The sequence below is a fragment of the Emydura macquarii genome, unplaced genomic scaffold (genome assembly GCF_026122565.2).
Source record: "Emydura macquarii macquarii isolate MOO-44397 ecotype Brisbane River unplaced genomic scaffold, CSIRO-AGI_Emac_v2 contig_2422, whole genome shotgun sequence".
NCBI classification, from domain to species: Eukaryota; Metazoa; Chordata; order Testudines; family Chelidae; genus Emydura; species Emydura macquarii.
Genome location: NW_027132559.1, coordinates 39,555,288 through 39,582,237, shown reverse-complemented (window position 1 = coordinate 39,582,237; position 26,950 = coordinate 39,555,288). Strand labels below are relative to the sequence as shown.

At 40.9% G+C, this 26,950-nt stretch overlaps 1 protein-coding gene across 3 annotated transcripts in view; it reads right to left on the bottom strand.

The window, feature by feature from the left end:
- The window catches only part of PLXDC2 (plexin domain containing 2), a 350,669-nt gene that overhangs the window by 39,398 nt on the left and 284,321 nt on the right, over positions 1-26,950 (bottom strand). The gene's annotated exons all lie outside the window — the stretch shown is intronic.

The following is a 26,950-nucleotide window of genomic DNA, read 5'->3' as shown; positions in this document are numbered from 1 at the left end:
GAGATAAAAGCAGTCCAGATGGAAATAGAAAGAGGGGTGCAGGTAGGGAAGGTGAAGAGAGAGAGACAGAGGGAGAAACTGTAATTAAATGATTTATTTTATAACCTGAACTATTAGCACAGTTTATTGATTGAAATATGATTAAATCATTTAACTGTTCTCATCTAAGGGTGTTTATTTCAGTTAGTCATTTTGTAGATATCAGCGTATCCATCCCTTGTGACAGTTAATTGCTTCTCTGCACCAAGCAGCGTGGGCTTAGGTTTGATCTCAAGCATATAGATTTAAGTAATTTAAATTCATTCTGTCCAGGCTTCTTTTTAGTCTGTAAAAAGAAACACCTGAAAGGACATAACATATCAGTCATTACTGCTCTCCTTTTATCAGGCTAGGTGATCTGAGACATCAAGACACTCACTACTGTAAATCAACGTGCCAGGATTTATGTAACAACCCATCTGAATACCCCCAGTGGCAGTCTGCAAATACTGTACAGCTGCTTCAATCTCCTTACCAGCTGAAAAGATTTAGGTTACATACGCATTTCTTGCCAAATTAACTGAGGTTAATGACCTGTTTTTAAAATTCTTTCTAATTTCAATATATAATGAGAAAACTTTCAAAGCAGCTTGTAAGTTAATGATTCCCATAGATCTCCCCACCTCATAGAAGTGTTCATTAATGGTTGTAAAGCACTTTGAGATCCCTGAATGGGAGGTGCTATAAAGATGCAACGTTTTATTAAAGAGGCAAGCAAGTGACTAAGACTGCTTTCCAAAGACCGCTTTGAAAATTTTGCCCACATTTGTTCTGCAATGGCTTTGCATGGCACTATGCTGTATTATGTCATGCCAGGGATGATGTATCACAGCATAAATGAGTGTGACTTAGCTTGAATACAATGGGACACAAAGATCAGTAAGAAGGACAAAACAAAAGTGGGCCCTCTCAAGTACAACACTGCAAAAAAACACTAGGCACCTACAATCTGTGTTGAAGTGAATCTATGTTGTTTTGAGTTCTGTATTCTGATCTTTTTCCTCACGCTATCAAGCATAAGGAATCTCACCCACCGCTCCAGCTAGCTATATTTAGATGGTATTATTTGATCCTTCATAATTAAAAGGTGCCTAGACATCTTTTAAAACCATGAAACAAATAGAGATGGTTGAAACCTGTGCAGTTAAAAACTGGAGGAGCTGCTCCAACCCTTTTAAAAAAAGGTGGTGGTCTCCCAAGTTTAGTGGTAACACGGCATTTTGGTGGCTATGAATTTCCACACACCCCTCTTTGACGGAGCCGCAGTGGGGTATGTTTATTCTTACCCTCACTTGGGCGCCAAGGAAGGAGTGCCAAGCTGGGTCCTCCTCTCCCAGTCTAAGGGTTCGTCCCTTTCATTGGGAGTTGAGGGCTGACTTGCCTGAGCAGAAAGGAACTTGTGAAAGCCAGGTTCCTGCCTGCCTGGGACACCCAAAAGGCTCATTCTGTCCCTAATTTTCAGTCAATTATGTTTGAATTGCTTTACCAACACCATGTTTGCTCAACTCTAACTAGAGGCTGATTTTCAGATGGGCTAAGCACCTGCAGTTTCTTTTGATTACAATCAGAGATGGGGGCTCCGCACTTCTGAAAATCAGGCCTTAATTTTAGAATCTAAAACATCCAACCCCACAATATGTTGTTATACACAGATAATTACTGCAAAATTATACACCCACACTTGCTGGAGTCCAGCAGCGTTTAGTATTCTATCTTGGATCAAGAGGGTGCCAAATTTAAAGTTCATTAGGCTGAATGAATAAAACTTATCCCAGACTTACTCATTTACAATTTTGACATTTCTTTTTGGCTGAAATACTGCAATAGGCAATATAAAGTTTGTAATAATTAACAATACAGCCTTGCTGTGTGCAGGGACTTGCAACAGTTACTGAAAACATGTAAAACAAACAGTCCTGCAATTACTGCGTCCTAAAGAATTTAAAAGGCTAGACACTGCTTATTTAGAACTTTCTGCTGACGCACTGGTGAGCCCAAACAATATTATCGGAGAGCAGCTTTATCAGAAATTAGATAGTTTTGGCTCTATCCAAAGTTGTCTGCAAAATATTGCTGAGACACATGTCAAGGAAATGCTAGTCTCAGAGGATATAATCACTGTTGCATCACTGAGTTAGGACTCTGGAAACTGTCATTACAGCGCACCACCCACTCTACATGAAGCATTTATAAGATTTTCATTTACTGGCATGGCAATAACTCCCTATTGCCATGAAAACACTGGAGTAGATTTCATTAGCTATGCCATTTGTGCCATCTGTCAACACAGCCATTTGATAACAACTTCATTTTCAAGTGATGACCCAAATCTGTTCCTAGCAAAGCAATTAATGTTCTAGGAAATGAGAACAAGGACATTATTTGAGAAATAGGGAATTCCAGGCTTCCCTGTTTACATGGAACACAAATGTGCAATTTTAGGAGGCAGAGAGAAAATTAAAGTGTTCACATACGTGATAGGGATGGTTTGGCATGGCTGACACACTTGATATTATGCCACAAAACTAGGGTCTGAATCCTTCCATTATGATTTATGTGAGACAGAAAGGAGGTGTAAACATGATGAGATTCACTAGAGGCCATTTGCCTCTGTTTGGTAGTGAGCAGATAGATGAGGAGGTGTTTCCATTTACTCTACTAGCCAAACATCTATACTTCTTTTCTGCTAAAGAGGCCCAGCTCTGGCATTTAAAAAAAAAAAGTCAAAGAACACCCACACTAACCCTGTGTAGAAGGTTCAGCACAAAATGCTCTGTGCAGGATAAATACATTGGGGAAAGTAACTGAGAAGGAAAAAGACAAATCCCTCAATGAAAAATCAAGCTACCCGACAAAGATGGAGATTCAACCCTTTTCATGAAATTTGCCTTCCACACCAATAGTAACCCAGTAACATAGAACATTCACACTACAGCAACAAAGGTTTTGAACCAGTTTCATCACTATATTATATATTGATATTGATTCAGCTCAGTTAAAACATTTACCTATTCCTCTGAATAAAAGTTGAATCAGGGTATTAATTAGAAGAGTAGGCAGGCAAAAAAACCAAACAAACAAACACACACCACCCTATTGTTCAGGGAAAATACAACTGAACTGTTTTAAATTATTAAATGAATTAGAGCCATTTAAAATGCAGTCTGAGACTAGGATGAGAGAGAAAGTGTCAGTGAAAATACTGGCAGCCTTGGCAGTAAGCATTGTAATTGTGACGTGCTACACCAGAATCCTTACACTGGTAAAGTTAACAATCTATCTAGTCACCGTGGGGCAAACCCCTAATACAGACTAATTTAAGCCCATTTAATTTCACTTGAGTTGAGTAATCTTAATGCAGTAACTTGCTTTTGGAGACCACTCCCTCAGCATGTGATGTTTGTAAGAAACAAACACTCAAAGGGATAATATATATATATAAATGTTATCTTTATGCTCACCCTGACTTTTCCTCCATTCCCCCCCAAGGACAGCCTCTGCCTTGGTCTTTCCATTCTCTTAATATCACTTTCTTCTCAGGCTGCTTAGGGTGGAAAGAGATTGCATTTTCCTGCTCTTGTTGTTTTCCACTTGCCTTCTCTCAAGTCCAGAGCTGGATAAAGGTATATGGAATTCACTTCAGTGTCACTGCAAATTACTATGATATAAAATAGGCTGTGCCCCATGGCCCAGATTCTGTACATAGTAGTTAAGCCCATGCTTCACTTTAAGCATATGAGTGGTCCCATGTCTAAACCCGCTGCTTAACTAGATCCCATTACTGGAGTCTCCACAGATCTCTCCACGATAGGATGCCCTTTTTAGTGTTGGGAAGGGGAAGTGTGAACTCAGATTTGCTCCTACGTGGCTGCTCTTTGCACTGCTGCTGAGCAGCTAAGAGGAGCCTAAACCATTGACAGTAGACTGTGTAATTTTAGCATTTGTGCAAAAATTAAATATACATGACTAATGAAACATAATTAATTATTGATTAGTCACAGCCAGGTCTGCAATGTTGAATACATACTTTCATTTGCAAGTAAATCTTTAGAAACACCTCAGAGTTTATGATGCAAAGCTAGTGATAAGCAGACTCCCACAAACTTGGAGCAGAAGTCTCAGCAGATCAGCAGCAGGCCGATGATGGCTCCACAGTTGTACAAGTTGTACAAGTCAGAATGTCTGAGGGAACACCCCTCTCCCCAACTCAGCTATCTGTTCCGTGAAGTATTTCTGCAAAATTGTGTAAAAATGGGAACATTTCCAAAAAAGAGCTGTTCGTTTACATTAGAAAAGGTTGATGGCTGGTGAGCGTATAGACCCAATATTTGTGAGTTTGCAGCAACATGTGAATAGACAGCAGGAAGAAAGGTGCCCCACAGAGAGTTCTTGGGGTTGAAAGAGCCTGGGAATAAAACTGGGCTAGAAAAGGTAGATTATCTTTCCAGTGAAAGTAATAAAGTAGCTAAAATGAGACCAGACTGAATTCTGATCAAAGAAGAAACGGAGAGTAGTTCTTATGATGTTAAATGTCACTTAGAAAGACAAAGTTGCACAGTAAATTATCATCGGGAAAGTGGAAACTTTTTGAAAAGCAGATAAAGAATTGCTAATGGAGGCACTGCCTTAGATAACAAGGAAGGGGTGAGAGTACAAAGGGTCCAGAAAGGAATTTATGAGAAATTTGGAAATATGATTCTAGAATGTACAACAGAATTAATCTGCAGAAAACAGAACAAGTAAACATTCTCTGAAAGTAGCTGCACTGAAATTGGCCTCAGAGGGCCTGAATCTCCCCTGTCTTTCACTTAGTGTAGTGCAAAGTGGCTGTACTCTATTACCAGGGTAAGTCAGCAGTGAATTCTCATCTGGTAGTGCTTCACACCCCCTTTACCCAGGTGTAAATGACTTCCCATGGTGCAAGGCAGTGCGAAATCAGACCCTGAATCCTAATATCACTATTAGGACCATCTATGTAGTAGCCCTGGCTTCTTAACTGCAGTGTGACAATTACTTTCTCACAATCACCTTTTCTTACATGTCTGAATCCTTTTATCTCTTTTACATGTAGCTCCTTTAATTTCAGAGTGAGATCTCCCATGATGACTGCCTCCTCAAGCAATACATTTATTTTTCCCCGCCACCAATCAGCAGAGCATCTTGTGGATAAATAAATAAATAAATAAATAAAAGCAAGTGAGAAGCTTTATATAATAGCTTTGTAAGTAAAGTTTGACTCTGGCTTCCTTCAGAGGGCAGGTGGGCTCATCCACTCACTGATTTGATTTTTTATTTTTTTAAAGAAAAATGAGGCTCACCGTGATTGAGTTTCTTGGTTTATTTATTTATTTTTTAAGTAGCAATTTCGCTCTCTTTGGTGCATCTGACCATTTCCCCTTTCCCTTCCCTCTACCTATGCAGGTAACTTCCTGTGTCATTAGCAGGAGGCAAGTTCAGAACTGGATACACAACAGGTTGCTGCTTCCAAGAGCGACAGCACTAAGATCAGCAGCAGAAGAACAACACGTGCACTCTCTTTTCCCCATGGCACATTGAGGGAATGAGAAGAGCTGTGCTGGGGTCTCTCATCCGGCTGGGGTAACTGGTCAGTCGGGCTGGACCTGAATTTGGGGAGCAATACAGGCAAGTATTGGGGAGAAGGCTGGATGGCAAGCAGTCAAGCCAACTCTGAATGTTTAATATGACCCATTTCTAATAATCTCCCAACAGCCCTTTGGCAGGCCAGTAGAAAGGAAAATGCTTTTTGTCTGTCCCTCAGTGCCCTTGGAAGCAGGAAAAGGGAAGTACTGAATCCCATTCACTAAGATAGGGCTAGAAGCACAGCAGGCTTCTTGCCAGCCTCAGATCAAAGGGCTGCTGCTTTGGGAGCAGAGGCAGACGTGTGGGCATGCAGCTCTGCAAGGAGAGAGGTAAGGTGCTCAGTGTTCACAGTCCCTCAGACTCCCCAGCAGCATCACACCCCAATTTGTTCACCAAGTCAGCCCCAAAGAACTGCTGCTGATCAGCTAAGTGAGGCCTCTCGAATAGAATCCGGGCTGGCTGCCCATAACCAGTCTGTGCCTTCCAGACACTATTCTGTCCCATGAGAGTCTCCAAAGCATCCCCCACAATAATTCAATGTATGGTCTAGAGTTACTTGTCCCTTGATTTATTATTGTTTACTGTTTGCATTACAATAAACATTACAGGGGCCCTATTGTGTTATACCCTGTGCATATACTTTGTAAGAATTAATCTGTGCCCCAAAGAGCTCAGAAACTTAATAGGTAATACATAGGGAGGAGAAAGTGCTATTTATCTCCATTTGACAGATGAGAAATTGAGGCACAAGAGAGATTTAAGTAATTTGGTCAATATCACACAGGAAGCTTACAGCACAGCCCAGGTCTCCAATACCTTAACTACAAAATTATAAACTTTCTTTAACACCAACTGATATAAGTAATCTAAACCTGGTTCTAGGGCTGCTATAAACTAATCTAACCTTTATATAACCAATTACAACATTATCTATGTACAACCTAGCTCAAGGCCAAATTAAGGCAATCTGGTGTCCTAGGTATACCAGGACACAGGCCCCTCCATAACTCTGTCACCTCCCCTGCCCGCAGGCAAGGGGTCACCATCCCATGGAGTGGTAGTGGCAGAAGGACCCTCCCAGAGACGTTGGGTCAGCAACATGGGGGCCTCTTTCTCTCCCAGGAGTAGCGGCACCCTACCTTCCCCACTACCCTGCTTAGGAACAGCCACGGTGTCAGCAGGGATCCCATCTCCTCCCAGGAGAAAGCAAGTTGTGGCAACAGGACCCCCACACAGGTACATAACCTGATCGCCAGGATGCATCTGCTTGGGTGGATTGGTAAGTGGGCTGGGCCTGGGCACTCCTCACCTCTTGCCACATACAGAGTCCTTTTCTGAGGCGTTGCTGTCAAGGCTGTACAGGATCTTAGCATAAACAGACCATAGAAATGAATGAGATAGTTCCCATCTCTTAGAGCTACCGTTCCAGGCTGTCTGCAGACTCAGGCAGATGTTGCTGCATCCATTCCACTTGTAGCATGTTTTCACTTCATGTCATAAGTTCAGCTACAGACTTTTTTTTCCTTTTTAAGTGAAAGCTCATACTTAGATTTAATAACAAGACCTGGAGCAATGTACGTGCCTAAACTGCATATGCTTTAATCTGACCCTGACCTAGGTCCTTCTCCATCATCCTTGAAAAATTTAACTAAGACTGACAGATCCCCAACTCCATCCCTCTGTAAAGGCAGAAACAAAGAAACTGATTTCTGAGTTTTATGAACTAAATCCTGGTTACTCTATTCATGCAAGCAAAACGGTTTCACTGAAATAAGATTTACTTGTGTGAATAAGGTGAGCAGGGCTTGGCCCAATAACATTATCTGCTATACCTGATAAGCTCTTCACTCTCATTTTTAAGTAAATGGACCTGTATCTTTTATACTTTATTGTGTGCAAATTTGAAACTCTCATCATTCTACACATTCTGACTTGTAAAGGAAAGAATTCAACTCTTTTGCAGAAACGTTCACTGTAAATTACTTTAAGAAAAACCTGGAGAGTGGAGGTGAAAGACAAAACAAATATTCTATCAATGGTTGCTGTAAAGCTAGAACACTGAAGCTGGTCTTTCTTTTACACTGCTCTGACTATTTTCCAGAAAGAAAAACCTGTGTTTTTTGCAGCAGAGAAGAATGAGGCTTTGCATGAGTGCTAGGAATGAATGCCAGTGCTTGTGACAAAAATAAATCAAAGGTTTTCACTCACAGACAGGCAAGGCAAGGCAAGCTTTTTCTCCTTTCAGCCAGATTTTTTAAATTGTCCCTATAAGAAAGGACCTCAATATTCTAGTATCAGTTTTACTAAAATTTTCCTAACTATAACTTTTTCCTACTTAAAAGGCAAACCCACAGAGAAGGGATGGTATAGCTAGCGAAAGACCTGCTCAGGAGTTAAATTAAAATAATTTAGTTTTTGTCCCTTGGACAAAGTACTGCAGGTACTGTGGTATATTGGGGGGAGGGAGGGAGGGATGGACGGACGACGACCCAGAACTTGAATTCTAGAACAGGCAAAAGTGCAAAACCAAGGAGTTTTCATTTGATAAAGAAAAATGTACAAACCATTAGAAACGGTGGATTTTGCTCTAAAGATGCCTCGGATGGGAGGAGTGTTGCAAATCAGAGCTGAGTAGCATTGATAAAGTTACAGGAAAAACTTGCCCCAAACCTGATCACACTGTGCCTGCTTCAAACTAGTGCTTTAAGGGCCTTTATTTTTACATGGAATAAATTCACACTTTAATTTTGTAATATGCTGGTAATAAAAGCCCTCAGTGATTATATAGTCTATTAGTGGATGCATAGCGCTCTCTTGGTTAAGGATCCTGGTCTCTCAGCTTAACTTTGTAGTTGTTTCACCATAGGCATACACGAAGGGGATCCCCCCGAAATTAGGTTAGAAACTTTTCCCTGCAGCATCTTTATGGAGTGAAAACCAGGAAGAATTGATAGTTAAAGGAGAAAAAAAACTGTTCCTTGCAGCACTCCAAGTCCCTTCAAAATTGGAAAGTCTACTCCCTTTCACACCCATCCTAAAGTATGCTGATGGAGTAATGGGAATAACTAATGAGAATACTTGGCATCTTAATATCAGTGAGGATTGATGCCTATAGCACTAAAACAGTCCAGAGTTACAATGCTATGTTACCCTCTCAAGTCCTAACTCATTCAAAAAGGTAATGCAGAGACTTCAGCTACAAGGAGGAAAAGTTGTTAAGAGGTCAATGGGAGGATGGGACTGTGAGGGAAGAGTTGCAACTTACACAATATGATCATTCTTTGTGACAGCCAATGTTTATTAGGCAGCCTGGTGGAATAGGAAATCCTTTCTTCCCTATTCTTGTTAATAATCCATACAATTCTAGAAGATCTATGTTCATACTGATGTATTTATGAAGATGAATTGGAGAAGATAATTAAAACAGAGCCAAAGGAAAACAATGTGGAACTCTGCTACAGAGTTTCAAAGAATTAATCAAACCGGGGAACAATGAAACAAAAGTGGCTGAAATGTCCTATGATAGACTATGCTCAGAGAGCTATGATGATGCCACCTTTAAGTTCAGAAAGGTATTTATTTTTTCTCCCGCTTAATTCACTCTCTTTTTCTGAAAACAAGCATAAAGTCAAATTATAAGAATAGTCAGCAAAACAGATTACTTATAATTTATAGAACTGTTGTGGATCATCTGGTTCCTCGTTAGAAATACACATTAATATTCATTCTGGTATCTGGAAGGTGAGAAGCAAATGGTTTAATTGTTGTTATACAATAATGCATATATTGAAGGAGTTTAGCAGAACCAGAGTATTTCGGGGCTGGGAACAAAAGGGTAAAAGTAAAGCAATGGGGTGAAATAAAGCAAACAAAATTTAGGACAAATATTGAGCAGAGTTCCCTTAATTTCCTTAAACTGGAATTGCCTCCAAAGGGAAATGTTGGAGTTCCCATCACCTGGGACATCCAAAACTGGACTGGACAAACCTTAGAAAATATATATGCTGTAGAGAACAATTTTCCAGTGGTGGGAGGGGAGAGGGGGAAATGTACTAACCAAGTTCTTACTAACTAAATGAACTGAGTAGCTCTTCATTTCTGATTTTTTGATTTTATGAACAGCCGTAGAGACTTTGGGTTTACACTAAGGATACTTTAGATAGGATGAATATTTTACTTAATCAGTATGCATCTGAAATAGTGCATGATGCCATTTAAAATACTTTCATGCCAAAAAGCAGCATCTTCATTAATTCCCCCTACCTTAAACAAGGTATTTATATGGGCACTGCTGAGTCAACGTTTCCAGTTATGCTCAAGTCATTTTCAAAAGCACAGATTTAATGTGTTAGTCCTTCCAGAAGAGAAATTAGAAAGAAAGTGACCAACCAGTTTATCCAGGGCTAAACAGATATCTGGGGTTGCAAGATGCGGACAGTCAATTGCTTTATTTCAGCCCATCTAGTCAGAAAGTAATTTACACACTAAAATGCTAGCCAGATTGTTGTGTGAGTTTCTGAATATGAACATTGTATAATTAGTGGTAAGAAAATGAGGAGTACCAAGCTAACCAGTTACTTTCCTGTCTTTTACAATACAGATTTGTGCTGGGATTACACTAAGAAATTCAATTCATTAGAAATGCTTTGGTTATGTATTTGGCCAGTAATTGATTGGGAGAATTTTTGCAGAAGAGTAGTGCTTACTTATAAGCAGATTTCTTACTTGCATTAAATTATATTTCCCCCCATTCTTCCACTTCTCTGTCAATCACTGAAATAGCATCCTCCAACATAAAAACTCCTTATTAGTCACCATCATTCTGCTTGAGAAGCATGGGGCAGGAATCATTTCAAATCCTGATACTGCTACCCTTTAACCTGGAACATGCCTGAATCCAAACTTTGGTGTGATACAAGCTATCAATGTACAAAAATAAGCATAAGAATATGTGATGGTGGAAACTACTGTATGACTGAACATGCTGTAGTTCTGCCAGTAAATGGCTCTTTAATCCAATAGCACATGTCATCTTAATAGAACAAGGCCATGTTCACTGTTATGGCTTTAGCATCCCCAGGATAAACAAACAATGCACGAATTAAGTCCCAAGTCTACTGTATTGAGACTTGAAAGATTTATGGCTGGCATAGAAGTTGCAGTTCCAGATACAAATAGTTCAACAAAGACTGGGCGTTTTTCATGGTTTTGTTCTATTATTATAAACGAGCAATAATATCTTACTGGTGTGTAACAGAATCATAAAAGATGTTTCTATCGGAAAAAACTGGGATATCTATTTATCTAGGGTTTCTTCACTGTGGTATCTGAAGGCCTTCCATGAAAACTAAACACAAGAATTATAATCTCTCTTCTAACCTAGCCAGCAAAAATCAACATTTTCAAAGGCACAATGGTAGTTAGGTACTCAGATCCCCTACTGTCAATGGGATTTAAATGTTTAACTGCTTTTTGTCTCTTTGAAAATCTCTTACCTATATTATAGAGCACACAGAAATGAGGAACCTGTTATACCTGAGAAACTTATGTTGGGAAAGGAGTCAAATGAATGGATTTTAAAATGATCTGAAAGTAGCAACGGCTAATGGCCATTCTTATTTCATCTGGCAGTGACTTCCATCGTCTTGGTCCAGCTCTCTTGCAGAACTAGACAGCACAGAAGGTTTCAGATAAACTGAAAGGAAAATGAAAAGGTATTTTCCAATAATCTAAGACTCTGAAGCCATTGCAACAGCTTTGAGAACATAATGAAATCTAATCAATGGGCTATTAAGAAATCCCTATAATTCTTTAAGGGAAATGGCAAGGAAAGGAGAACTGAACTAAAAACCATCTCTTGAAGCACGACCTGTTTAGCTAAGGGCTACTCTACACTACTGAGCTTTGTCAACAAAAATCAGCTGTGGTGACAAAACAGTGGTGGTGTACACACTATAATGCTCCCCTGGCTGACAAAACTCCCCTGCTTTGGCGACAAAATAAAACCACCTCAACGAGAGGTGTAGTGCTTTTTGCAACAAACTTAGAGCAACAAAGCATCAGTGTGGGCTCCAGGAGCCATGGGCCCACAATGCCCACCCTGACTGCTCTGCTCATGGTTTTGAACTCTGCTGCACTGCCCGGCATTCCAGCGACACAGGCATGCACCCCTCCCCTTTCAAAGCCCCAGGAAGTTTTGAAATAGCTCAGCGTGGAGAGCTCATACAGCTACTGCCCAGATGAACATGCCGGCTCTGGGCAGCAAATGCAATCCTGCCTGGACTACAGGGGAGGGGGTGGATCATTCTCCTCAGTCTGTGGGGAGATGAGGCTCTGGGACAACTCCGAGGGACTCAGTCCTGCTTTCCTATGGCAGGCATGCAGGCAGTATGGGCTGCTGCTGGGGGTTGTGGGGGGAGAGACTCCTGATGTGCTATGCAGAGCCGGGGGGGGGGGGGGGGGGGGGGCGGCTGACGTTGTGGTGTTTCCTTCCCTCCTGCCGGGTGTACAAGTCTCTGCTGAGCTTGGGTGGGGGTATGGGGGGCCACCAGGTGTCTGTACACCAGCTTCTGCCTCAGGATTGGTTGCTTCTGACTGCTATCTGAACTTAGAGACAGCGTGCAGACACACTCACTGTGCCCCAACACTCTCTCACTCTCACACACACACACTCACTCCCTGTCACACATACCCCCACACACAATTCTGTGGGCTTCTAGTGTTTATGTTCAGCAATGTCAATTTGGCTGACAGGGCAGTTGAGAAACAGCTGTCAATCTAGTGGGATGCCCATGGAACGATGGGATTCAGAAACCTTCATCATGTGATGATGTGCCTGCCCCATGAGGCATTGTAAACCCTTCCCAAAGCGCCCTGTGTGCAGTTGCACAGTGCGATAGCTACCCACAGTGCACTGCTCCCTGTGTTGATGCAAGAGCTGGTAGTGTGAATGCATCCCACTGACACAAGGAGCATAGTGAGGACATGCAACAGCAGTTTAATTACAGCGATGGCGGTATGCTGGCATAACTTGTGTCAACAAAACTCTGTAGTGTAGACAAGGCCTAAGAAATGTTTGTGGTGGGGTTTGTCTGGGACTCTTTATCTCTGACCCTGGTTATTGTTACACTTCCCCAGTAAATCATTCTTTAAAGCAAGATTATGACAAGATTAGGATAGCAGAGGAGGAACGTCCCTTGTCCTTTTGGCCAATTGTCTGGAGACAAGCTCAAAATCAAGTACAGCAGGACTTCATTTCTTACCTACTTCAATATTGAGCAGAGTTAGAGCTTCAGGGAAAGTAGATGATAACATATGCTGACGCTTCTTGAGTGATACCATACCATAAAGAGATGGATAGATTTCTGTCTGGGAGCAAGATGCTTGGACATACCCACTAATTAATTTAGATGGGAATAAACTATAAATTGAAGTGTTAACAGAACAGGGCAAGCTGTTTAGATATCCATTCCTAGCAGATGGACATCAGGGAATATCAGTGAGCAGAAGAACCTGAAGGGACTGCAGAAGTAGGAGGTGTAAGGAAGGAAACATTTTGTAATGGAATATGTGGGAAGTAAAGAGCTTCGGTTATACGAAAATGCCAGGGTATGTCCTGAACAAATAATTTTGGATGGACCAGCCATGAGGTATACATAAACTATAATTTGGTAAATCAGCTTTTCACCTGACATTATTCAATCCACAGCAATTCCACAATGTTTTCACAGAGCCCGGCTGCTACTAAAAGCTACACAATGATATGTATTAGACAGGCTGCTTAATTTATCTGCACTTTATCAGTGTATAAATCTCAATGAAAGTCTCACTCATTTGGCTAGAGGCTAATTTTCAATATAAATGCTTTATGGGCTCATGATTATATATATATATATATCTATATATACAGCAATGATAGTAGTAAACGCAAGCCTTTAACTTCACTCAAGCTACATTGTCATCCCATTAGGGAAGACCTATTTCTAAGATCTTACAAGGCCCCTTTTATCACATCCCAAACATCACTAAGTTGACCACAATTTGAGGAAATGCTTTGTTCATTAAACTGTCCTGTGCTGATTTCTTTTCTTGCTTTACTTCATCAGGTTTGCCATGCATACAAAATTTTCAATTATTGAATGCTAATTTCCTTAGTTTCATGCAGTTCATGCATTCAGATTAGCTTGTCATATTAAGAAAAAGCAGTGTGGAAGGGAATTGAAGAAGTTGGGAGTGGAGCAATTTTCTGCTCCGTAAAATATAGTTCTACTTATCCGCTGCATATCTGGGGCTGACACATTTCCCCATACAAAACTTATTATTCCTGACACCTTTGCTGCACTTGATTAAAAAGACTCTTCTGTATCATAAGATGATCTTTAAAATAGAAGAAAACAAAGCACTGGGTTAAAATCAAAGCACTTTCTCTGCTGAAGGGCCAGATTCTTACCTCATATGCACACATAATGAATTTCAGTGTGATTGTGGTATAATTTGGGCAGCAACTGGCCCCAAGTTGGAAAAATAGCATTAACATTACCTTCAGTTTATCACAGGGATGAATTTGAGCGGATTCAATAGACTGCCATGTTAGACCAGGATGTTAGAACTCTGCTTGTTTGTTTTTCATATAAAGCCACTCTAGCACCACTCACAAAAGAAACACTATAACTGGAATGCTAATTATAGAGAGAGACAGAATCTAGACTATTTCCCCCTACTTTTCTTTGCCTGGAGCAGGAAAACGATCAGCAAATTGGGTCTGACTTTCATAAAGCTCTGCATGCTGCTAGAACACACTACACTTTAGGAAACACACATTGTTTGAAATCTCTAGCCCTTATGAAACATTTCAAATTAGATTTTCCTTCTCATTATACAAATCGACTACATTCATTGGCTTATGTATGCTCCCTCTGGTGGTTAACTTAATCGGTACAAATTTTTCATTCTCTTTCTTTGTAACTCAGGGGATCAGATGTTGTACCAGATTTTATTATACCTACCCATAGCTTTCACTTAAAATTGATCTGGGGAAAAATATTCTGACTATGAATCAACATCCCCCACATTTAATTCTGATTCTAAATATTAAACATGCACACGGCAAAATAATAAGAAAAAAAACCTCCACCAAGTTACAAAGTATTTAAAAAGGAGCCCTGGTAATTTAGATTTAATTATCTGAATGGTAAATTACATGAGGCTCTGTAAGATGAAAATCTCCCAGCATCTCAATGCTCCCAAAGATAGATCTATGAAGTCTGAATGAACACCACAACTACCACACAAAGGCCACGATTTTCAAGCATACATGGTTAGGGCCAGATTTACAAAGTGTTTAGTATAATGCATGTCACAATGTGAGCTCCTGAGTGTTCACTGAACGCTTTTGTGAGCCTGACCCTGATTGTGGGTACTCTAGGGTTACTGTACATCTGGGTTTTCCTTTTTTTGATCCTCTATCCCGGCGGATTTTTCAAATAAGAGGCGATGTCTGGGATTTTTGTGGAGCAGATGTTGCAGCTCAAAAATAATCCCAATTGGTCTGCTTCCCTTCCCTGTATTTGACTCATCCCTCACAGCTGCTGGGTCCCTTCCACCCAGGCTCTGGCTCCCACCCTGGGGAGGGAGAGAGGCCTGCAGAGAGGTGCTGACTGATGGCTGGCACTGCATCCCATGGTTTGCAACAGCTGCCCACTGTGACAGGGAGCAACACCGCCCCCCCAACCTCAAGAGTGAGCCCCAGGTACCCCCTCCCCGCCAGGTATTCCTCCAGCACCCTAGAAATACCTCCCAGTAACCAGACATCCCTCCAGCACCCTTCAGGTACCCCCCCCCCAACACTCCAAATATTCCCCAAACACACACCTCTCCAGAACACCCAGGTACCCCCTCCAGCACCTCCAAATACCCCCCCATACACATATCCCTCCAGCACCCTCGAACTGTGCTCCCCCCCCAGCTGTGTCCTCTTTTTGGGAACCTGAAACATGGTAACCCTGGGGTACTGAGCACTTGGAAATTTTGGTTCAGATCTCTTTTGAAAAAGTGGCTTTTAATGTTATTTGGGGGCCATTTAAATGACTCTCTTCTAATTCAGTGTCTTTATAAAATCAGTATATCATATCTCTCCCTGTTCTGTTCTTTTAATTTTTTGATGGGGGTGGGATGAACAGGCAACATGGTCACATCTGATTATTATTTGTATGACAGTACCTGGCCCCCAAAGCTAAAATGAAAATATTGATGGTACAGCTAGGCCTAAATCAAAACAAACTCCTCCCCAAAACCCTGAATTTTGGAGATTTTCAGATCCACACCAGATTTAAAATTAAATTAAATATATTTCAAACTGCTACTGAAAAGAAGAAAAAACAAATAAGAACATTTCAGGCTTGCCCAGAGATCTAAATGTAGAGCAATGAGGTACCATTTTGTGTATCAACATGGAGCTACTGTAAGGGTACTCTACAAAAATAATATTTCAGTTTAAAAACATTTTCTTGAGAAGAGAAAGTTCCCCAACTTGCTTTTTACCCCTTCCAGTTAATCAGCCTGAAATACAAAATAATGTATCTGTTTACATAGAAGCTGTGACTGTCATAAAGAAAACTTGGAAATATCAAGACTTTAAATGACATTACTGCTGCCTTCCCAGAAACCTTTCTGTCTTTTGACTTTGTACTGGGTACATCATGTAAACCACAATGATCATAGCTTCATAGTTTGTGTAACAGGTGCCATTACTAGTATATACATTTAAACATTAGAGGGAATTCTGTCAAAAACCACATTTTCTCCTACTTCTCATCAGTATGGGCCCAGATTTATGAAAGCACTCAGGCACATGCTTAAGTCCATGAAGATTCAGAAACACAATTTAAAATGCTCTTAACATTAAGCAAAAGTGTGTGGTTAGGCACCCAATCTGAATAGGGAATGCTTTCCTGAAATGGTGCCCAAGAGGCCCAATCTAGCATTCCTTGTACACACATCAAACACCTTCTGAAAGATGGTCCAGAGGTTAGCATGTGAGTTGTGAAACCCAAGGTCAATTCCTTGCTCTGCTAGAGACTTCCTGTATGACCCTGGGCAAGTCACTTAACCTCTCCATGCCCCATTTCCCCATTAGTAAAATGGGGATGGGACAAGGCGCTGGCTGAGAACTGAAGGCTAAGCCAGCCCTCTGCCCCAGGAATCCTAATCAAATGTGGAGTGGAGCCAGCTGAGAGAGCCTGCGGGGACTAGGCTAACAAGGAGAAGCTGTTACGCTCATTAGACAGCCTTATAAAGGCTCACAGGAAGGAACTATGGGGCAGGGGGTTACCAGAGACTTATAGCTGGAGGAAGCTGTCAGCCTGGGATGGAGAAGGTTCAGTTGGTGGGGAGCTGCCCTGAGTGAGGGGCTGAGACTGTTTGGCCCGTGAGCCTGGACTGCACTGGTAAATAGTTGGTGGAAGAAAAAAGCCTGTAAATAAAGAGCACTAGTGGGAGCACAAAGCTGTGATTTTTGTGTGGTTTGTGGGGCAGAGGACCTGAGCTGCAGGGGGGTCAGTGCAAACTTGCTACAGGGGACAATAATATTTCCCTACTTCAAAAGGTATTATGAGGCTAAGTATATTACAGATTGTGAGGCACTTTGATTCTATGTTAATGGGAGTCATATATGTATCTGTGATAGGCAGAACCTCAGTTTTGGGTGTGCAAGTAATGCTTGATTGAATGCCATGTGGTCTACTTTTATTTTTAAGACCACTGAATTATCAGTAGTGCTGTAATCAAAGGCTTTCCTAATGTTCACCAAAAACATCAATATCCACCGTACCCGAATGTGAATCTACACAGAACTTTATTTATTTTTATTTTTTGGCAGCTATTTCTTTTTTTGTTGGTCTTAAGTTTAATACTTTCCCTACTTATTTAGTGCCTACTGTTTTTAAATTTAACAAACACAATTTCTTTTTTGGGCAATTAACTTTAATTATTTCCCAGAGACTTCATTATTTCATTAGTGTGAGCGAGCTATAGAAATTGCACATATAATTTAATGACAAAGTTACCCATTAAAAATGTTCACAACTTCCTCAAAAATGACACTTCAGTCAGACACTATATACCTGTAACAGCTTGGCACAGGACATTTACAGAAGCCCTTGATTAAATCTAATTAATTCTACCAATTCCTGCAGACTGGAAAATCAGAGGTAATCTGAAGCAGAGAATCCATGTTTCAGGCACAAGTAGTTACTACTGCACAGACAACAGTGGCCTCTATTTCTGCACAGGTTCACTTTGCCTCTTGTGCAGCAGAAGGACATGACACTTTATCTATGGCTCATTTCTTGACAATAAAAAATAGCTATCATACTTGACACGTTTTAAAAAAAAAAGTGCTGGGCCTTTAAAATATGGATGGATTTTCCATCTCTTGAAGTCTTCAAACCAAGACCGGATGCCTTTCTGGAAGCTCTGCTTCAGTCATGATGAAATTCTATGGCTTGTGTATATACAGGAGATCAGATTAGATGATGGTTCCTTCTGGCCTTAAAACCTATGAATCTATGAAAAGTAAAACCCTAATTGGGGTGGGTTGGCTGACCAAAAAGAGTCTGAGGAATACAGTGCAATCACCACCCACACACTAAAAAAAAGCAAACAAAAGGAGAAGCCAGCGGTTCCATGAGAAATACTTTTCTAAAATATAAAATGGAGGAAGATCATCCATAAATGGGTAACTGTATCACTTTTTACTACCAGCAGTACTTATTTTAATACATTTTCAATAGTAAGAAGAGAACTAGGAAACACACATTTCCAAGGCCATGGTTTTGCTAGGTAACACATATGACTGAAGCAGGAGACCAAAGCAAGAGTAGAGGAATGTCAGAAGGGGCAGCTCTGTGGGGAAGGAGGGTTTCTCTCTCTTAGGTCCTTGGAGGAGGGTGTGAGAGATGAAGGGCCTCAAAGCCAGGTCTGTGGGTCCCCAGGCAGGGATCAGACCATGGTCACCACCCAGTACTTCATCCAAACCCATGGAGAAAAGGGCTAGGGAAGCTCTAGCTCACAAAGAGCCTCTGCACTAAGTTCTTGATTAGGGGAGATGTCCAGTCTCACCAATTGGCTGGGATGCACTACTAAAACAGGGAGAAGCACAAGAAATTGTCTGAGAAAATACGTGATTACCTTGACTGGCTGCTGCTATGGACCCTGCCTACTTGCCTGCCTCCCTGCCTGTTCTTGGTTGCTGCCCTCCTTATCCCAGACCCCCACCTGTTCCCAGCTCCCACTTTCCGGCCTCGCTCCAGGTGCCTTCTCCTACACCCTGCTCCTGACTCTGTCTCGGCGCTGACCTTTGGCTTGGCACCTGATTCTGACCCCAGCTCTGGTTCCTGGCTCCTGACTCTAACCATTGGCATGACCACCCACACCACAGTCCCTACAGCAGGATTTAGAGAGTCTGTACTAAAAGTTTGATATCACGAACTGCAAGATGTTGGGCGCCTTCAGAGAGCTGGTCAGCATCCCTAACTCCAAATGAGTTCAATGGGTGTTGGGGACATAGAATTATAGAAATGTAGGAGTGGAAGGGACCTTGACAAGTCATCTAGTCTAGACCCCTGCACTGATGCAGGACAAAGTATTATCTAGAGCAGCGGTTCTCAACCTTTTTTTCCCCAAGTACCACTCGGGAAAAAAAGAGGGGGGGACTTTCGGCGGCGGCGAGGTTTCGCGGCGGCGGCAGGGGGGGACTTTGGTGGTGGCAGGGTTACATGGGGGGAACAATGCCCTCCGCCGAAACCCTGCCGCCGTTTGCCCCTTTTTGGTGGCAGGGTTTCGCGGAGGTGGGGAGGACTTTTGGCGGCGGCGGGGTTTCGTGGCAGTGTGGGGGGGAAACTTTCGGTGGCGGATTTGGCGGCGCGGTACGGCTCGCATACCACCCAGCCTTCTTCGAAGTACCACCGGTAGTACGTGTACCACCGGTTGAGAACCACTGATCTAGAGCATCTTTGACAGGTGTTTGTCTAACCTGTTCTTAAAAACTTCCCATGACAGATGTTCCACAACCTTCCTAGACAATTTGTTCCAGTGCTTAACTACCCCTACAGTTAGCAAATTTTTCCTAATGTCCAACACAAACTGCCTTGCTGCAATTTAAGCCCATTACTACTTCTCCTGTTCTCAGTGGATAACAATTTATTGGCCTCGTATTTATAACAACCTTTTATGAAGACTCTTACCATGACCTCTGCCCCAGTCGTCTCTTCTCCAGAAAAACAAACCCATTATTTCAATATTTTGTTGTAGGTCATGTTTTCTAGACGTTTTAATCATTTGTGTTGCTCTCTTCTGGACTTCCTCTATTTTTGCCTCATCTTTCTGGAAATGTGGTACCCAGAACTGGACACAGCACTGAGGCTTTATCAGTTCTGAGTAGAATGGAAAAATTACCTCTTGCCTCCTGGTTACAACATTTCTCCTAATGCATCCCAGAGTGGTGTTTGCTTTTTCTGCAACAGTATTATGTTGTTGACTCATATCTAGGTTGTGATCCACTATACCCCCAGATCCAGTTCTGCAGTACTCCTTCTTAGGCAGTCATCCAATTTTGTATTTGTGCAATTGATTATACCTTCCTAAGAGTATTACTTTGCTTTTGTCCTTATTGAGTTTCATCCTATATATTTCATATAATTTCCTGTTTGTCAAGATCACTTTGAATTTTAATCCTGTCCTTCAATGTGCTTGCAATCCCTCCCAGCTTGGTCTCAGCTACAAACTTTATAAGTCTACTCTCTATGACATTATCCCAATCGTTTATGAAGATATTGACTAGAACCGAACCCAGGACAGATCCCTATGGGACCTCATTCAATATGCCCTTCCAGCTTGATTGTGAGTATGCTTTTCCAACCAGTTGTGCACCCATATTATAGGATGTTCATCTAGGCTATATTTTCCTAGTTTGCTTCTAAGGTCATGTGCAAGAATATGAAAAGTCTTACTAACGTTGAGATATATCATATCTACTGCTTCTCCCCTACCTACAAGGCTTGTTACTTTGTCAAAGAAAGATATTAGGTTGGTTTGACATGATTTGTCTTGCTGTTGTTGACTGTTACTTATCAATTTACTATCTTCTAGATGCTTACAAAATTATTTATTGATTATTTGCTCCGTTATCTTTCCAGGTACCAAAATTAAGCTGACTGGTCTATAATTCACTGGGTTGTCTTTATTCCCCTTTTTATAGATCGGTACTATATTTGATCTTTTCCTGTACATGCAATATCTCCTATCCACCATGAGTTCTCAAAGATAGTCACTAATGGCTCAGCCAGTCCCTCTAAGTATTCTAGGATGTATTTGGTCAGGCCCTGCCAAACACATTCAGACATTCAGCATCACTTGCTCCAGCTCATGCTCACACTTATAGAATCATAGATGTTGGACTGGATGGGATCTAGAGATGGCTACAAGTCCAGCCCCCTGCACTGAGGCAAGACTGAGTTCCTTACAGGTGACTATCCGTGATCGGTGTTTGTCCAACTTGTTCTTAAAATCTCCAAGGATGGGGATTCCATAACCTCCCTTGGAAGCCTATTTCACAATTTATCTATTATTCTAGTCAGAACGTTTTTCCTAATATCTACCCTAAATATCCCTTGCTTCAGATTAAATCCATCACTTCTTATTCTGCCTTCAGTGGACATGGAGAACAATTGACCACCATCCTTTTTATAGCAGCTCTTACCATAATTGATCACTGTGATCCTCATTCTTCTTTTCTCAAAACTAAACGTCGAATTTTTTTTAACTTTTCCTCACAAGTCAGGTTTTCTATAGCTTTTATCATTTTTGTTGTTCACCTCTGGCCTATCTCCAGTTTGTCCACATCTTTTCTAAAGTGTGGCACCCAGAATTGGACACAGGACTCCAGTCGAGGCCTCATCGGTGCCAAGTAGAGAGGGACAATTGCATCCTTACGTATAACACTCCTGTTAATACACCCCAGAATGACATTAGCTTTTTTCACAACTGCACAGTTGACTAATATTCAATTTGTGATCCACTGTAGTCTGCAATTCTTTTCAGCAGTAGTAACAGTTAGCCAGTAACTACTCATTACGTAGATGTGCATTTGATTTTTCCTTCCTAAGGGCTTATCTACATTTAGAGAGCTGCAGAGACCCAGCTTGTGCTGCTGTAGCGCTTAGTGAAGATGCTACCTATGCTACCTATGCCAATGAGAGATCTTCTCCCATCAATGTAGGTATTCTACCTCCCTGAGAGGCAGTAGCTATGTTGATGGCCGAAGCCCTTCCACCGACATACCGACCTAACCCCTGGTGCAGATGGTGCTATAACTACCTCATCATTATACAAACATAAGATGGTAGTGTAGACCAAGCCTAAGTGACATATTTTGCACTTGTCTTTACTGAACTTCATTTTGTTGAATACAGACCAACTCTCCAATTTGTCAAGGTCCTTTTGAATTCTAATCCTATCTTCCAAAATGTTTGCAACCCCTCCCAGCGTGATGTCCTCTACAAATTTTATAAGCATAAGCTCCACTCCATTATTCAAGTCACTAATGAAGACATTGAATAGTACCAGATGCAGGACTGACCCTTGAGAGACCCCCTAGATACGCCTTCTCAGTTTGACAATGAACCATTGATAATTTCTCTTTGAGTACAGTCTTCCAACCAGTTGCGCACCCCCCTTATAGTAATTTCATCTAGACCACCTTTCCCTAGTTTGCTTATGTCATGTGGGACTGTGTCCAAAGCCTTACTAAAATCAATATATATCAGATGTACTGCTTTCCCCTACCCATTAGGTGAGTAACCCTGTCAAAGAGGGAATTAACTGAGTTTGGCATGATATGTTCTTGACAAATCCATGCTGTGTATTCCTCAGACTCCTCTAGTGCTTACAAATTGTTCCAGTATCTTTCCAGGTATCAAAGTTACACTGACTAGTCCATAATTACTGGGGTCCTCTTTGTTCCCCTTTTTAAAGATAGTAACAATGTTTGCCCTTCTCCACTCATCTGGGACCTCACCCATCGTCCAGGTGTTCTTTAAGATAACTGCTAATGGATCTGAGATTGCTCTGGATAGTTAAGTACAATTTCAAGATAATTTAAGATACATTTCATCAGGCCCTGTCGACTTGAATACATCTCATTTAGCTAAATATTCTTTAACCTGTTCTTTCCCTAATTTGGGTTGTATTCCTTCCCCCTTATTGATAATATTGAGTTGAATATCTGGTCACAATTAACCCTTTTAGTGAAGACTGAAGCAAAATAGGCATTAAATATCCAACATTCTTGATGTCATCCATTTTTAGCTCTCCTTCCCTGCTTACACTTTCCATCATCTTTCTCTTGCTTGTAATGTATTCAACAACCTCTTCTTATTGCCTTTTATATCCCTTGCTAGAGGTAACTCATTTTGTGCTTTAGTCTTTCTGATTTAGTCCCTACATGCTTGTGCTATTCTTTTGTACTCCTCCTTACAATTCCTCCATGCTTCTTTTTGTAGGATTCCTTTTAGAGTTTTCAGGTCATTAAAGAGCTCCTCATGGAGCCATATTGTCCTCTTCCTATTCTTCCAATCTTTCCTTCGCATCAGGATAGTTTTCAGTTGTGCCTTTAATACTGTCTCCAAGACAAACTGTCAGCTCTACTGAATTCCTTTTTCTTTTAGATTTTCTTCTAATGGGACCTTACCTATCAGTTTTCTGAGTTTGTTATAGTTTTCTTTTCTGAATTCCATTGTCCTTATTCTGCTGCTCTCTCTCCTTGCTTTTCTTAGAATCATGTAATCTATCATTTCATGATCACTTTCACATACATTGCCTTCCACCATCATCAGATTCACCACCAATTCCTCCCTGTTGGTTAGAATCCAGTCTAAAATGGCTCCCACCAGGTTTCTTCCTCCACTTTCTGAAACAAAAATCAGTCCCCCAAACATTCCAGGAAATTTTGTATTTTGCTGTATTACTTTTCCAACAGATCGCTGGGTAGTTGAAATCCCCTATTACTACCAGGTTTTGTGCTTTGGATATTTCTATTAAGCAGCTCGTTTCTGGGTCTCCCTGGCTGCTCAGAGTCTCAAAAACTGGCTGAGGGTCCCCGAGTTAGGGGATGCTACTGAAAAAATAATTCTTTACTTTTCTGTACTTATATTTCCTAATTTGTATAATGGGGATAAATATGTATATGCACCTTTGTAAAACACATTTAGATATATGGATGTAAAGCACTAAATGTAACTATTCTATAGGAAATATGCAGCTCCCTTCAAAAACAGCACTGGGTGTTATTCCTCACCCTCTTCCTCTGATCACCTTAGTGAAAGCTGATCTTTTGCTGATGCCAGACCAGCTACTGAGAACAGGCTACAACCTCTTCACTCACATCCCATCTCAAAAATTCAGTTCATACCCCATTTTTCCCCACAGTGTACAATTTGGGAGCTGTCAGCAAGCACTCCACACTGGAGTTAATTATTATCCACCCTTGCCTCATGTTTTCACACTCTTAGGGCTTATCTACACAGGGAAAGTTACCAGCATAGCTTTTGTTGACTAAGCTATTTTGCAATAGCTATTTTAGAATACTTCCCCGTGTGGACACTCTATTCTGCTGAAAAAAGTGAAATAATTTTATTCCAGAATAGTGTGTCCATGCAGGAGATCTATTCAGGAATAGTTAAATTATACTGGAATAGTTATTCCAGAATAGATGTGTTAGTGAATTTCTTCTGGATAGACAAAACCTTTGAATGTTTTTATTGTTGTAACAACTGTGCTTGGTCATATGAATGACACAATATACAATTTTAATTGTATTGTACTGTGCATGGGAGACAAAAAATACCGAATGTGGTGTCTAGTGGTAATGTAACTTTTGAGAAATGCTATCTCAAATCCTCAAGAAAAAAGGACTGTGGGAGTGTGATAGAGTTTTACTCTATACTGAAGAGATGTTTGTTTGGTATTTGTTTGTTAGCTTACATGCTTTAAGAAATCTCACTTTAGACTATCTGCTTTTTGCCCCAGCTTCTTTTGCTTCTCTAAAAGGCTGTTGCAATGGCTGTTGAAACTCCTTGCGGATCTTGTTTAATCACATTCTGATCCCTGGACAATAAATACCCTGCTTCCCTCCTCCTTTGACAACTTCCGGACCTCCCAATGCTCAAGTTCAATGATGTGTTCAGGGTACAGTAGATGTTAATTACCTTACACTATAGGTTTTTGAGTGTAAGGAAGGAAATTCTGTTCTTTCCTGTCCTGTTTCTTGGCTAAATCTGTTAAAACAGCTTTTAGGGCCATTATCTACTTTACAGCTCAGATCCATTACCACCAAAATTCTTTCTATTTTGATTATTGTGGAGGGGCTTGTCTTGTAGTCTCTGAAGTGCCTTCTTCTGAGTACTTGAAAACATTCTGTAAGTACTCACTCCAAAATTAACTGTAAATATTAATTTGTATTCTTAAGCACTTTCAAAATGCCTGTGTTAATAGTTAATGTGGCATTTTATCTCTGATTTCCCAAATGGATTCTGCTCCACTGCAGAGGTACAATATTTATCCCAACAGGAGATAAAACTATAGGGCTATATTACATTCTATGAAACACAATGGTTCACAGAAAAAATGGAGCACTTGGGATGAAGCCATTCACAGTAATCTACCCTTAGCAATTTTTTTACCAGGAAATTCAGCTATCTGAATTCACTGCGCATACCTTTGGCACACACCACAGTGAAATACTTTTACCAAAGCTAATTTTGGCTTCTAAAGAATACAAATACTTGCTGGAACTGAAGCTCATGATTTGGAGGATTTTACTGCTGTCAAGAAGCACAAAATATAGTTGCCAAACAGGTTATAAAATACATCAATAGTTTACCAAACAGTGGATGTGGGGAGAATACCTTACGTTTATTTACGACGGTCCAAACTCCCTTTCCCTGCAAGGCAAACTAGAATCTGAAAATGAATTCAGTCTTTTCACAGTATCAAGGCAAGGAGGCAATGACTGTAATTTATAAAAATAATCATCCTTTGGACAATGTAGTGTAGTTCTCACATCTTTGAAGAATGGTTGGATAACATAAGAGAATCATTGGACTAAAATTTTTCATAAAGCAATCCAAGCTGTTGGGAAAGAGGGAACATTTTGCAAGTTGAGAGTGGAACTGGCATAACAGGATTGATACAATATAAGGTGCTTCCTAATTACTATTATACATTGCATTAAATCTCTGCTACCGTTCAGCCACATTGCATGCTGCACACCATGGACATTTTATGCTTCATAGTTATCCAGAACTACCTATTTTGGAATTGGGTGAGGTAATATCTTTTATTGGACCTCTTCTTCAGGTCTCTATGTAAGCTCAAGCCCTGCAGTAGGACTGGGATCCTGTGGGTCCCATAGGATGTGCTGCCATAATAACGGGAGTGGGTAAAATGTACTTTGTTGCTGGCGGGATTGGGTGAACAAAAAAACAGACTGCAGTAATTTGAGGGAAAACATTTTAAAACTTTAATACTTAAATTAAAGTGAGGGATAGAAAGAAATTTGATGTCTTTTATAACAGGAGTTAAAGTATTTTTTTACATAGTCCTAGATGTAGTGCTAAATTTGTTTTATTTTTTTAGTGGTAAAAATGGAGTCTGAATTCTGTTTTTATATATATTAATTGACATGGGTTTTTGTCATTTTTTTTTAGTAGCATGGGGGAATCTGTCTCTCGAGAGTTTTTTCGGGATCTAAGGTTTTTGCAGGTGGGAATGGGATACCAATGTGGAGGCAGGTGGGAGTGGGTATTGCAGGACAGGAGTGGAATTAAAAAAATAGTCCCATGCAGGGCTCTAGTGTTGCGGTTTCCACCAGGGTGTTGTTCCTTGATCCTGCCTGGCAATTCCATGTATGACTCTGCAGTGCAAAGTGAGTGTAAAACATTGCCACCATTTTGATCTGACAGTGCTCCACTCCCAAGTAAATGACTGCATGAGGTGCACAGCAGTGGAGAATCTGCTATCCATCTTTTGAACCAGCCTTTGGGTAGTACACGTCGGATAAATTTGAAGCCCCACCTCCCTTGTAGCTAATGAAAGGGAGGAGCTTCTTGTCTCTTCTCCTCTCGCAGAACCTCCTAGCTGCTGCCAAGGTAGATGTCTCCACTGCTCTATTCTTCCCCAAGCCTCCTGACAGCAACAGAAGTGGAGAGAGCAAAGAGGTTTCTCTTACTCTTCCCCTCTCTTAGACTTGGCCCATACA